The following is a 12,968-nucleotide window of genomic DNA, read 5'->3' on the forward strand; positions in this document are numbered from 1 at the left end:
CCTCCAGAACACTGTGTGAACCCCCGAAGGCCATCGGCCTCTGCAGCCCTGTCCCCCTTAGGATTTCACTCCAAATGTGACCTCGGGGTCATTTCTGCTTCCCCACCACTGAAGTCCAAGGCTGCCTCGGTCCCAGACTCCTGCTGACCGTGTCCGACAAAGAACTCTGGGCAGGGTGGAGAGGGGGTGGCCTGGGCCCCACCAGCCCCTCCTGCAGCCCCTCACCCAGGGCCCTGGTTCTTCTGCATCGAGGGCCAGAGCCAGCTCCAGGCTGTCAACGGCCAGTGACTCTTCCCCCTCCTCAGGGAGGCTCAGCTCATGCATCTGTAAAATGGGGAGAGAGCCAGCTGCAGGTCGACTGGGGTGGGAGGTGTCTGTGACGGACAGATCTGGGCTCTGGTGAGCAGCGAGCCTGGCCCAAGTCACCGGCTCATGCCTTAGCCTGTTCATCTGTGAAAGGGGCACATGGCCCCTCCCTCCCTGTCCCTGTGAAGATGCCCGGGGTGCGTGGCCTGTGAGTGAGCTCAGCTCACGGGGTGCGAGGTCCTGTGGCTGCAGGAGCCCCCCTGAGATGGAGGTTGGGGGCCGACAAGTGGGACAGGAGGGAAGGGTCCCGAGCTGCTGGGAGATGACAGGGGGTTGGTGGCTGAGGAAGCCAGACAGCTCGGGCCGAGCACCAGGGGTCGTGTCCCTGCCCCTCCCAGCCCAGGTCCCCAGCTGGACCAGGCCCAAAGCTCTGATTCTGAAGCATGGCCCAGCTTCCCCCCCTTCCCACCAAGCACCTCCCATCTCCTGTCCCCCCAAATGGGGGCTATCTCCCCGAATTCAGAATTTCCAGACATTTCCCCTCACGGGATGGTGGGAGCTGTAAGTGCTGTGCAGTTCTGTCCCCTCCCGGCTGTGTAAGCAGGGAGGCCCCTGGGCCACGAGAGTCTGGGCTTCCCCACAGCCCCGGACCCAGCCTCCCACTGGAGCCCTCCTCCTAGCCCCCCCAGAGAGAAATGCACCCCTGTGTGTCGGCACACACAGCGTGAGCACACCTGACATGTGTGCCTACTGGAGCACGCGGGGCGGTGGGGGCGCACAAGGATGTGTGGAAACTCCAGCACCACGTCCGACGGCACAGGGGTGTGAGAGAGGACGCGGCTGGGCACGGTGGTGCATGTGTTCAAGAACCCCAGAGCCCGAGCCAACGGCTGCAGACTCGTCCAGGGCTTGGGCGTGAGCGTGCGTGTGTCCCCACACCTGTGCCCGAGTGAGAGCTGGCTGGCAGGTTTGCACGTGCACCGGAGAGATGAGAGCATGCGGTGTGCATGCACACGAGCGTGGGAGAGGTGCCCTGAGTAAGTGCATGTGTGTGTGCACGCGTGTGCACTATGCTTGGCAGAGCGTGGGTGTCCTGGCCTTCTGGGCGCAGCTGCCCACTTCAGCCCCGACGAGTATGGATTAAGGCCGGTGGCAACACTGGGTTTCTGGTGAGTTGTTTTTCTAAAAAGCTGTCTCTGGCGAATCACGTTCCTTTAGACCTAGCATGTTCTTGCTCTGTGGGGACAGCATAATGAGGACGCCAAAATAAGCCCGCGTCTGTCAGACGGCAGACACCTCCAAGGCCCGCATCTGGCCTGCCCTCCTCCCCCAGGCCCACAGGCACGGGCAGTCCGAGCGGGGGGCCTCCGGGAGACTGACAGGCACCCTTCCTTTTAAGCCCTCGTCTGCTCTACTGAATTTGCAAAAAATAAAAAGAGCAGACAACAAATTCATGTCCCAGCATCTAAGCCCTGAGCCCGAGGACTCAGCTGGGAAGGTGCCCTTCGTCGGGCAACAGCCGCTGCCTGCTCCTGTCTCCGGGAGGTAGAGGGGGCAGCTCCCCTAGGAGGCCGTGGTGCACATGCGTGTGTGAGCACACACACGCATGTGCACACAGAATGCACGCCCTGGCACACACATGATCGCCTGCAAACCCAGACCTGAGGAGCGCGTCTCCAAAGGGAAGCTCGCCTGCCCGTGGCCACGAACATTCCCGCACTCCACCTGCACCCGGACCCCAAGGGCTGGGCACCACATCTAGGATGGGGGCCTCCTACCCATCCGTGTGTGGGGGGGTTCAGCTCCCCTGGAAAGTCCTCTCTGAAATGCTAATGGATGTCAAAGGGCCAAGAGGATTTGCTTTACACAATCCTGTTCCCTGCACAACCCATGCCTCATTTCATAACGGACACTCATGGGCAACGGCTCGCTTTACAGGATATCCTTCTCTATAGGAACGCAGCTCTGATTTTTTAGGTGACGCCAAAACACAGGCAGCCTATGCCTCTGTCTCTCCACCGCCAGTGCCGTCAGCCTGATTCGGGCCACCCCATTTCTCCCAGACATCAGAGACTCCCAGCTGGATGCCTCATTCCCACTCGCACCCCTAAAAACCCTGCCTTCGCCCCCAGACAGACGGATCCCTTAAACAGAGACGCTATCCTCGTTGCTTACTGCTCGAACTCCCCAAAAGCTCCCCAAGGCGAACAGAAAGGGACCCAGCTCTTCCCAGAGCTATGCCACCCTCCCAGACATGGGGGGGCCCCCTGACCCCTCCTACCAGCCTCTTGCTCCTGGTGGCTGGCCCGCTGATCTTGCCCCTCCTCCAACACCAGGCTCCTTGCTCCCCAGGGCTCTCGCACTTCCTGGCCCTTTCCCCAGCACCCTCTGTCCCTGCCTCTGCACGGCAGGGCACAGAGGGACACAAGAGCCGAGCCAAGGCCTCCCCGAGGAAGCCAGGGTTGTGGGGCTGAGGCCCCACAGAAGAAAACAGAGGCTCTGGGGGCCCCGTGAGCGGCAGCAACTTTGTCCTCCATAGAGCTCACGTCCGTTCACACTCGGCCGCCAGCTGGCCGCGGAGCCCAGCCACCCTCCCACTACAGAGAACACTAGGCTCCAGGAGAGGAGGAAAGCCACCGCACAACCTGGGCCTCCCGCCCGGGGCACCCCAGCCCCAGCATCCGACAACCGGGCTGTGCTTCAGACCCATTTTACAGATGAAAGCACCAGGCTCAGCCACCCCCCAACCCCTGACCAGCAGCCGGGTCCTTCCAGAAGCTTCTGAGGGCTCTCAGAGACAGGGCATACCCTTCAGTGCAGATGGCAGGGAGGCCCAGGACAGGCTCACGAGACACATCCGGGGGGTCCCCGGCCCCTTGGGCTTCCAAGTTGGGTGTAGGGGAATGGGTTGGTGGACGTGGCCTCTAGGGAGGGGCCAGGAGCCGACATCTGCCCAGCCATTCCTCGGGGCTCCGTCTGCCTGTCTGCTGCCTCTCCCCATGGCTCAGACGGTGTGCTGTCAGGGCCCCCAAGAGCCCACCGCCTAGATGCGGTTCTCCCCCCACCCCCCAGAGCCAGCTGCACGGTCCTCATGCCTGAGCGTGCAGCAGCGCATGGTACCCTGCCCTTGTGTCTCTGTGGTTTTTAAACTAAAGGGATCTAATGACAGGGAGGTGCCTTGGCTGGATCCTGCTGGAAACAAAATCAGATTCTGTCGGTGAACACGGGGGAGCCTCCGGGCTGCCGTCCCCCCTCACGTCTCCAGGAACGGCCCGGGGCTCCTGCCACACGGTGCCCATCTGCAGACATGGACGGCTCTCAGGGCCCCGGGCTTCCTAAACGCTGACCTGCAGAAGTAGCCACTGGAGGGGCAGACAGCAGAGAGCTGACCTAAAGGGGGGCTGCGGCCCACAGGCCAGTCCGCATGTGCACACCCTGACCCTCACCCCACAGAGCAGCGGGCAGGTCCTCCGCAGCCCCACCTGGGAGGCAGGGAAGCTGTGCAAAGACCCTGTGCTCACTGCAAGGGGGAGCGAAGGCGAGATGCAGGGCTGAGCCCGGACACCCCCGTCTGCTCTGACACTGGCCTGCTGTGTTATCTGGGCCTCAGTCTCCCCATCTGTTATACGGAAGGGCCGAATCAGAGGCACCATGGAGTGCCATGGACCCACACTGATGGCTGCTGATGGGGGGCGCCAAGTCCTGTGGCCGTAGGAGCCCTTCCTGGCGGAGGGAGGTACCCTGAACAGCATCCCCAGGGCTTGGTGTGGGGTCCGCACCCTCCCTGCCCAGCTGCCTGTGAAGGTCCCCCTCCCAGCTCCGCTCACTGCTCCCCCAAAGGAGTGACATCTAGTGAGCCTAGATGTCTGCTCCTTCCTTCTGGGTCATCCAAATGCTGCCCCGCCATTTAGGGGGGGCTGGCCCAACCCCTCCTCTGGGAGCCCCCAGGCCTAGGGCGGGGCAGTCCCCCAAGGAGGAGCTGGAGGCCAGCTCACAGAGGAGGGAAACCCTGAAGGCAAGGCTGGCCATTAATTCTGAGGAACTAAGGCTCATTGTCAGGCAGGAAGGGAGGCTGAGTCACAGACAGCGCCATGGAACAGCCCCAGGGTCTGGCCAGGGAGGGGTGGAGGCTGCCACTGAAAGGCCTCTGTGTGGCCTTGGCCCCAGTACTCAGACGCTGGGCCAGCCTCTGTGACTCAGTCTCCCCACTGCTCCCCCAGAGTAGGGAGCCAAGTTTGGCCCATTATTGACCCTACTGGGCCCGCGCTGCCCTGGGTTCTTGGTTCTTGCTTAGTCTCCAAGCCCGAAGCCAGCCTGGAGGAGGCAAGCACCTGGTCCTGCTTCCCTCCCTGGAGGATTCTAGCCCTGATCCACCCCCCTGTAGCTCGGTGACCTCTAGCTGATGCTAGACCCTTCTTGGAAGATGGGCCTGCGTGTGTATGTTTGTATGGTCATGTCTATGATCTGGGTCCCCACCCTGGCCACAAGCCCCACCAATAGCAGAGCTCTGTCACAGTCTCATCCCAAGGCTCCAGGCAGAGTGCACAGTAGGTCCTCAATATATTTGCTGAGCAAACCTTCAGGGACTTTTCCAGCTCGAAGGGCTGCCCCCATATGGCCACCGGGTCCCAGGATAGTCCCTATAACCTCTCCTCTTCCCCAGGAGAGCTTGGTGAAGCCAGGTCTCAGCCGGCTGGACTTGGGCAGGTGGGGTAGAGGACGAGGGACAGGCAGGCCCAGAGAAAGGAACCGAGAAGCCACAGCTCTACCCCGTTCCTGCTCCCCTCCAGGGCCAGCGGCTGGCACAGGGGGTTTGGGGTGTCAGGGGTGCACAGGGAACAGGAGCTGTCCCTAGCCGTGGAGGCTATCCGTGCCCACCCAGGAAGTCCAGAGCCACCACACAGACACAGGACCCCTTTACCGCCCTCTCTGCCCCCACTCACTCTGCGACCTCAGACAACAGCCCACCCTCAGTCTCCCCACATGTATAGCAGGTGCTGGGATGGATGGTGGCAAGGTCCCTTCCGCGTCAGAGCTCCAGTACCCCCCCCTCGTGGGCGGCACCATCGGCCACACACCCAAGGCCAGCGAACACCCAAGTCTGTGTTGGAAGAAATCAGAATCCACGACAAACAAAAAGGGAAGGGCGCTGTTGGGGGGCACGGCGGGGACCGCGGAGATGACAAATGGATCCAGTGTCCGCGGCAATACCACAGCCGCTCCAGGTTCACGCCCGGAAATTTATGGCCCCGTCACCCGGCCCGGGGAGATCTATCTCCTGCCTGTCACTCATGGGCATTTTTTATCCTGCGTCCTCCCTCTGTATGTATTCTCCGCCACCCACTTGGGCATCCACGGGGTCGGTCTGCCTATTTCCCACAGAGATATACGAACACCCCAAATCCAAGCAGCTTTGCTCAATTTCCCTGCTGCTTCGACATCCTTGGGAACAGGGTCCTCTGCTAACCGGCCCTGGGCCCCTAAGGGGGAAGGGACAGGGGGCGGGGTAGGGGCCCCGGCTCCTGGGTTTAGAAAACCCCTCTGAAACCTACAATGGGGTGTGTGTGCATGTGTGCACACGTGTGCGTGCTAGAGACACACAGATGGGGGACCCAGGCTGACAGTTCCATTTCACTCCATTGATCTGAGTCACGGCCACAGTTTTGGCCTAATGTTTCTTCCCTGAAACAGGTGACGCCTGACGAGGAGACATTTAGGGTCCAAAGAGTCAAATCCCAGAGTCCAAGAGAAGGTCCAGGCTCTGGCCTTAGGCTCTTCTAGGGACTACGACCACCTGTTCCTTGGGGCGGGGGGGGGGGGGGCAGAAGCCTCTCCCCAGCCCAGGTGTGAGGCACCTGCTTCCAAAGGCATTTGGAAGAATTTCTGAGCTTTCCAGAGAGTTCCGTGGGGCTGATGAGGAAAAGAACATTGTTCTTCCTCCCTTCCTCTGGCCACAGGTGAAGGCACCCCCCCTCCCACCGCCCCGGTTTGCCAGGCCTTCAGATAAGGTGCCTATTCCGGCTTTTCTGAGAGTCAAGAATTGCTTGCTTTCAGCAATCCCACACAGGCGACCAGCCTATCACCGTCAGGAGGGCTGCACAGCTGTCCCCAGGAGAGGGTCTAGCTGATGCTGGGAGCGCATGGCTCCCAACCTTTCTGATTCGGATGTCGTCTGCCCACTGGAAGGTGTTCAGAGACACCCCCCCCCCAACCTGCTGGCATGGGCCCAGGAATACGAGGGACCAAAGTGCTGGCTTGGGTCCTGGCCTGTTTCCAACCCCCTAAACCCAGAGTAAAGGCAGGCATTCCCTTCTAACAAGCCCCACTGTCTGGAGTTTGTCTCTCTAGCTCTGGGGTTTTCTCCTCTTCAGACAAAGTGGAGCACAAACCTGGCATGGGGCAATGATTCTGTGCCCCACCCCCACCCACAAGGTTGTTCAGTTAAAAGCTGAAAGCTGCAAGGACCCAGGGCAGGGGAGGCCAGGGGGCTGCCTAGGTGGGAAAGATCAGAGTCTCTGTGGTTTAAAACAACATAGCCCCATTTTCTCCTTCCCTCTTGGGGCTGCGCAGAGGCTAGGGGTCTCTTTGGAGATGGCCCCTGTGAAAGACAGAGTGGAGAGGTTTGCCATCCTAACTCCATGCACTCTGCACAATTCAAAAGCTTCTGTCCCCAAGGCTTGTAGGATCTGAGACCCGGGGAATGCTCTCTGCACAGCCCTCAGCCCAATACAGCAGGGAAAAGGCAGCTACAGCTGCATCCAAACAAGGACTCCATGATGCACCAGCCCAAAGAGAAGCAGTTCACACCTGAGGCTTTGCTAGGCAGTGCAAGCCTGGGTTGGTCTCCCAAGCCTGGAGGAAAGGACTCCGGGGGCCCTCCCAGTGCTAAGCCTTCATCATGGTGTTTCCTCCATAAATTACACATTATCATCCTACCCCCATTTTCCAGATGTGATAACTGAGGCTCCAAAGTCACGTGCCTCCAAAGTCACGCAGGTGATGCTTGGAAGAGTCTGATTTTGATGCCAGAGGCCCTCAAGCAGGTGATTCGAGGATTTTAAAGGATGGAAAGCAGATGCCTGTCTTTGGAAGCAGATTGGGGCAAGAAGGCTCAGCCGCACTCCCCCAAAAGCCATGACAATGAGAACGGGTACAAAGTCGGGGGAGGGGTGGAGAAGATTCACCAAGTTCAGAGGCAAAGGCCCCGACCCCCACACCGGGGCTTCAACTTCCCCGGGAGGCACCGCGGAACGCGGCCCCTCCCCCGAGTTCCCCCGGACCGTCCGGGCGCCGGGTGGGGAGAAGCGAGACGCCTGGAAGGCAGACCGGGCGGGGATGGTGCCGCGGACACCCACCGGGCTCGCGGACCCAAGGCCGCGGAGGGTCGGCCGCTGGGAGCAGCAGCAGCTCTGGGGCGCACGACCCGCCGCGGACAGCGAAGCGGGCAGCCAAGAGGAGAGAAGACCGAGGAAGGAGCAAGGCGACGCGAGCAAGCAGTGGTGCGACGGGCAGCAGCTACCGGGGCGGGGTGGGGGGGCGCCGCAAGACCCCAACCCGGACCCCCGCTCCGCCGGCTGAGCCGCGCGCCCGCGCCAAGTTCCTCCAACTTTGCCCGCCACGCTGCGAGGGCGCACGGGGCCGGGGGCGAGGGGGAGCGCGCGGGCTCCGGCGGGGTCCAGCGTCCCGGGCTGGGCGCCCGCCGCGCTCGCCTCGGGCTCCGGGCGCCGCGCTTACCTGCCGCCGGGCCGCGCTCCCGGGCTGCGCCTGCCGCCGCCGCCGCCGCCGTCCTCCAGGCTCTAACTTCGCTCCGGGGATTGAGATTCCTCCCCAGCTTCGCCCATCGATCCGCGCGCGGCCCCGCCCCGCCCCGCGCCTCCCCCCGCCCCTCCCGCGCCCTCCCGCCAGCTCCCCGCGCGAGTCCGGCTCCCAGCCCGCACCCGCCCCGTTCCCCTCCCTCACGGCCGCCGGGCGGGGAGCAGGGTGCGGGGGGGGGGGGCGGCAGGCCGGGGAGAGGGGTACTAGAAAGCGCAGGAGGGCTGGTTTCCTCGCGGTCCCCTCCTGCCCTTCCTCCCCCATCCAGGTGGGGGCGGAGGGCGGCGCGCTGGCGGGAGAGCGCGCGACTGCTGGTGACGGCCTGAGCCACCCACGACCCCCACCACATGAAGCCAAGCCAGGGCGTTCGCAGGCCCCGGTGGGCCCGTGGGTCCGGCCCTCGTCGGGAAAGACGGGGACCTGGGCGCAGAGAACGCGGTAGGCGGGGGGGACAGGTAGGGCCGCCCCTCTTCCCAGCCCTGGCTCCCCTTCCTTCTCTCACTCACCCCCACCTCTGGGATGACTCCGGGGGTTCTCGCACACTCTTCCTTCCCGTTCAGTTTGACCCTCACAAACTGCGTGTGGAAGCCCCTCTTCCGCATATTACAGGCGAGGAAACGGAGTCAAGAGGGACCCCGACGTTTGCCCCACGCCACACAGCCCACCCAAAGCGGAGGCCGAGGGGCAGCCTCGGCCCCGGGGACAGAGCCTCCCGACCCCTCCGAACTCCTGGCTCCGGCCGGGCAGGCCTGGGCATGCCCCTCGGCCAGCCAGGTTCCCAGCTCAGAGCCCGCTAGCTCGCTGGAGTCCGCGCCGGGGCAGCGCCCCCTCCCCGCTTCCTGTCCCCGCCCGCCTATGATTCCCGGCCTCAGTACCCCCGGCACGCTCTCCGCTCCTCGCCAGCAGCTGGGCAATTCACCGAGCATACAAAAGAGTTGACTCAATTCAAAGGCAGCAAATCAAGATAAATCCTATAGTGTGTGGGGACAGAAGAGGGAATATGAATGAACGTCCACAGCACAAGAAAGTCCTATATGGACTGGCAAGTCACCCCCCAGCCATGCCCAGGCACAGAAGGCTGACCAGGAAGGGGGGAGTAGGTTCTGAGCTGGCCACCCCCTGCCAGGCCAGAATTTGTGCTTTGTGGCCCCCTCCTGCCTGTCTGCTGGAGCTCCATTGAGGGTAGATGCATAAAGGGGGTGTTAGCTGGTTCCCCCCCATGGGGGGGGTCAGTGTACCCCACTCACATATGGCTCCAGGGTCAGGGCTGAAGCATGGGGAAGAAGGCGGAGGGGCCACTTAGGGCATCTGAGCTGTATGTAGCCTTTCTCCTTGGGCTGCCCCCTACCCACACTCCTGTCCCAGCAGGTGCAGGCCAAGGGCAGCCCCCCATTTATCACCAAATAGGTACTGGAAGCCTCAGATATGCCAGGCCTGAGCACAGGGGACAGAGGGTGGTGACAAGTCTCCCCTCTCCTCCCTGCTGTTCACAAGGTCTATCCAGCTGCCACTTGGAATAGGGGCAAAACTCATCCTCCCCCAGAGGCAACACTGGTCCCTCTTAGTAGGTCCCAGAAAGCAACCCTCTAGCCTCTGGCCTCACTCTGCACAGAAAACGCACAGCAATGACCCGAGATCCCCGTGCAGCCTTTCCGAGGCAAACCCCTGCCAGTGGTGACCGGCCCCTCCCTTTCTGACTGATTCCCCCAGACCCATGCTGTCCAAGCGGCTCTGGTTCCAGAAGGATAGGCAGGGTTTTTGATGCACGTCTCCAGTGTGCCAGGGACTGTGGTAGGCTCCTGCCCAGACTTGACATCAGGACCTTCTCACTACTCCGCTGTAGCAAGGGCTATGAGCCCATTTCTGCAGCCTGCAAGCAGAGGCCAGAGGCCTCAGCCTGCCCTTGACCCACACAGGCCATCCCCGAGGCAAGTATGTGTGTGCCTAGTGTCCGGGCTCCGTGGAGGAACTCAGAGGTCAATGGGGGGCAAAAAGGGGGGCGGGACTGAAGTCCTCGCTGTAAGGTCCCCTCAACCACAGGATCCGAGGACCGGTGGGCAGGGGCAGAGAGCAAAGCCCAGAATGGGGGGCGCAGAGGTTTGGAGGTGGGGTCCAACCGGCTAGGGTCCGGGTCCTTGCCACTGCGCCCTCCACCCTGAGCAGAGGCTGCGCCTCCGGCTGTGACCTCGTCCCCTGAATCTCATCTGGGTCGCCCCTCCCCCGTGGCCGCGCCGATTGGCGGTCTGCGTGTAAGTCATTAAATCTGTTACAGAGACGCCGGCGCCGCCGCGAGGACATCTGTCAGGGACCCAGGACTGCGATCCACGCCCCCTACCCCACCCCCAGACCCAGAGGAGGGGAAAGGATGCGACACCTCGATCACCAAAGCTGAGATTGCCGAGAGCCGCCCGAGAGCGCTGGAAGGTGTTGGGGGTCCCCGAGTTAATGGAGGGGGCGGGGCCGGTAGCCAGCCCCGGGGGACAAAGACCCCCAAGCTGCTTGGGAGCTCAGCTCTGCAGATACGCAGACGGGAAGAAGTATTCCATATTCCCCACCCCCCAAATCCTCAAATCCACTCAAGCTCGGATCTGAGTGTTGGGATGGGGTGGCGGCAGGAGACGGAATCCTCCTGGGCCTTCAGGGGTACGCGGTAGAGACGCTGAAAGAGAGGCCCCCAGGACACTGCCTCCGCCCCTGCACAGGCAGTTGTAGCTACACTCCCAAACCCTCTCCGGAGCTTCGTGAGTCCCTATGCCCTCCACATTTCCCCAAGGCTGCCCGCGGCGACCACCCCACTCCCCACTGCCCCTCAAATGGGGCGGCAACCGGCCTGCAGGGTGGCGGGGCGTGCGAAGGTGTCGCGGCTCACTGTGTAGGCTGGGAGAAGAGGCGCTGATGGGAGGAAATCCCCGCTCATCCCTGGCAATCTGGCCCCAGGAACCCCACACCCATCCGGCGGAGGAGGACTCTGCTGGGGACTGTGCTCGGCTCGCGCCAATCTGGCTCGGGCCCCCGACTGACTGGGCAGCCACAGGCCACACCGTGCAGTTTGGGAAGAGAAAAAGTTGGGGGGGCGACACCCCGAGTCCGGGATGGAAAGGCCAGGAGTAGAGCAGGGAGGGGGGGCGTGGAGGGAAGAGCAACAGGACAGAGACGATGAGAGCCGGGAAGGGAGCCAGTTCCGGGCCTGGGGTCCCGCCCCACCCCGCAGCCAAGCCCAGCTTCGCAGCTCTCAGGGCCTGGAAAGGTTCGGGTCACAGGCTCCTATTAATAGCTGCGAACCCGGTCCTTTCCGCGGGCTCGGCAGCTGCGGGCAGAGCCGGGCGAACGGGGGGGGGGGGGTGTCCTGCAACACCCCTCCAAGGGCTCCAGAGGCGCGGGGCGGAGCGCTGCTTCCCCCATCCTGGCTGCGCGAAGGCTAGGCGCCTTTAGTCCGCTCCCTCTCCGCCCTCCGCTAAGAGATGGGGTTCTAGGTTGGGGGAGCAGTCCCGGGGCCAACTTGGGGCACCGCGGCTACCAATACGCACTTACAGGCAAGACCACCCTGTCCCCCTCCCAGCTCAGCCCGTCCTTCGCTCTCACAGCGCTCAGGAAAGTTTCGGGGTCCCCGAGGCGCCTCCTGGCCCGAGGGGTCCGGCGTCCCGGGCCTTCGGGCCGCGGCGTCGGGGAGGGAAGTTTGACCGGCCGGCGCTCGGCGACCGCTAACTTCGGGTGCGCCCGCCTCGGAACCCAGGGTGTGTATGTTGGGGGGTGCCCCGAAACCGCGGACCCAACGCGCCGCAACCGAAGCCACACGAGCGGGGGGACTCGGCCCCGGCGCGGACGCCCAGGACAGGACGCGGGGGCTGGAGCGGCCCGGGCCGCAAGAGCCGCCGGGGACCCCGCGCCCGCCCCCACTGCCGCCCGGGAGAGCATCTTCCCCGCCTCCCCCAGGGGCGGGGACCCACCAGCCCCGCTGCTGCGGCAGAGAGGACCCCCGCCCCTGCAGCCCCGCGCAGCCCCTTCCCCCACCGTCCCCCTCATACCTGGGCCCGGGTGCGGGCCGGGGGCTGGCGCCACCGTCGCCGGCGAGCGGAGCGCGCGCGCCCAGATCCCCGGAGCGCGGCGGCGGCGGCGGCGGCGGCGGCGGCGGCTTCCCCTCCTTCCTCCTCCTCTTCCTCCGCCGGGCTCGCTGGCTCCAGACAGATCTCCTCCCCCTCGCGCCCTGCCCGCCCCTCCCGGAGCCCGCCGGGCTGGGCTCGGCCTGCGACCGGGAGCGGAGCGGAGCCGGCGGGAGCCGGGCTGCGGCGCTCACTGCGTCAAGCGCGGGGCGAGCGCGGGGCGGCGGCGGCGGCGGGGACCGCGCGCTGCGAGCCCGGGGCCGGCCGGGCAGGCGGGGCGGCGGCGGCTCCGGCTTCGGCTCCGGCTTCGGCTCCGGCGCGGGCGCGGTATCGGCCGCGGCAGCGCCGAGATTGTAGCACATTCTTTCTGAGCGTGATCGAAGGTTTCCTGTAGGAGCCGGAGCGGGGAGGGCTGGAGGAGGGGCGGGGGACGCGGGCGGGGGCGGCCGGAGGGCGGGCGGCGGTGTGGCTCCCGCACGTCGGCGGACTGGGGGTGTCCCGAGGGGGCCTCGGGAGGGGAAGTTGGATCGCGCCGTGGGGGCGGCGTGCGGAGCCCAGAGGCTGCCTCGCCCCCTCCTCCTGGCCCGCCCCGCGCGCCCCCGTCCCCCGCCCCAGGCCACCGTTTGGAGCTGAAGCCCCCAAGGTCTCGGAGTCGAGACTTTGGGAGGCGACGGGAGGTGGGCACCGGGGACGGAGGGTGTGCACGCGCGTGCGGACCCGGCCGTGTGCACACACACCCGGGAGCCGCGT

General features: G+C 64.3%; 1 protein-coding gene across 3 annotated transcripts in view; it reads right to left on the reverse strand.

Annotated features, from left to right (window-relative positions):
* Positions 1-12,541, reverse strand: part of ELFN1 (extracellular leucine rich repeat and fibronectin type III domain containing 1) — a 69,019-nt gene extending 56,478 nt beyond the window's left edge. Inside the window, exon 1 of one of the 3 annotated variants that reach the window (XM_080830479.1) lies at positions 12,144-12,541. The gene's annotated coding sequence lies outside the window, so the exon portion shown is untranslated. Of the gene's footprint in view, positions 1-8,040; positions 8,131-8,624; positions 8,707-12,143 lie in introns of those variants that run through there. The other 2 variants (XM_080830482.1, XM_080830481.1) reach the window with 2 other exon arrangements.
* Positions 12,542-12,968: the final 427 nt, after the last annotated feature.

The sequence above is a fragment of the Martes martes genome, assembly GCF_963455335.1.
Source record: "Martes martes genome assembly, chromosome: 18".
Taxonomy (NCBI): Eukaryota; Metazoa; Chordata; class Mammalia; order Carnivora; family Mustelidae; genus Martes; species Martes martes.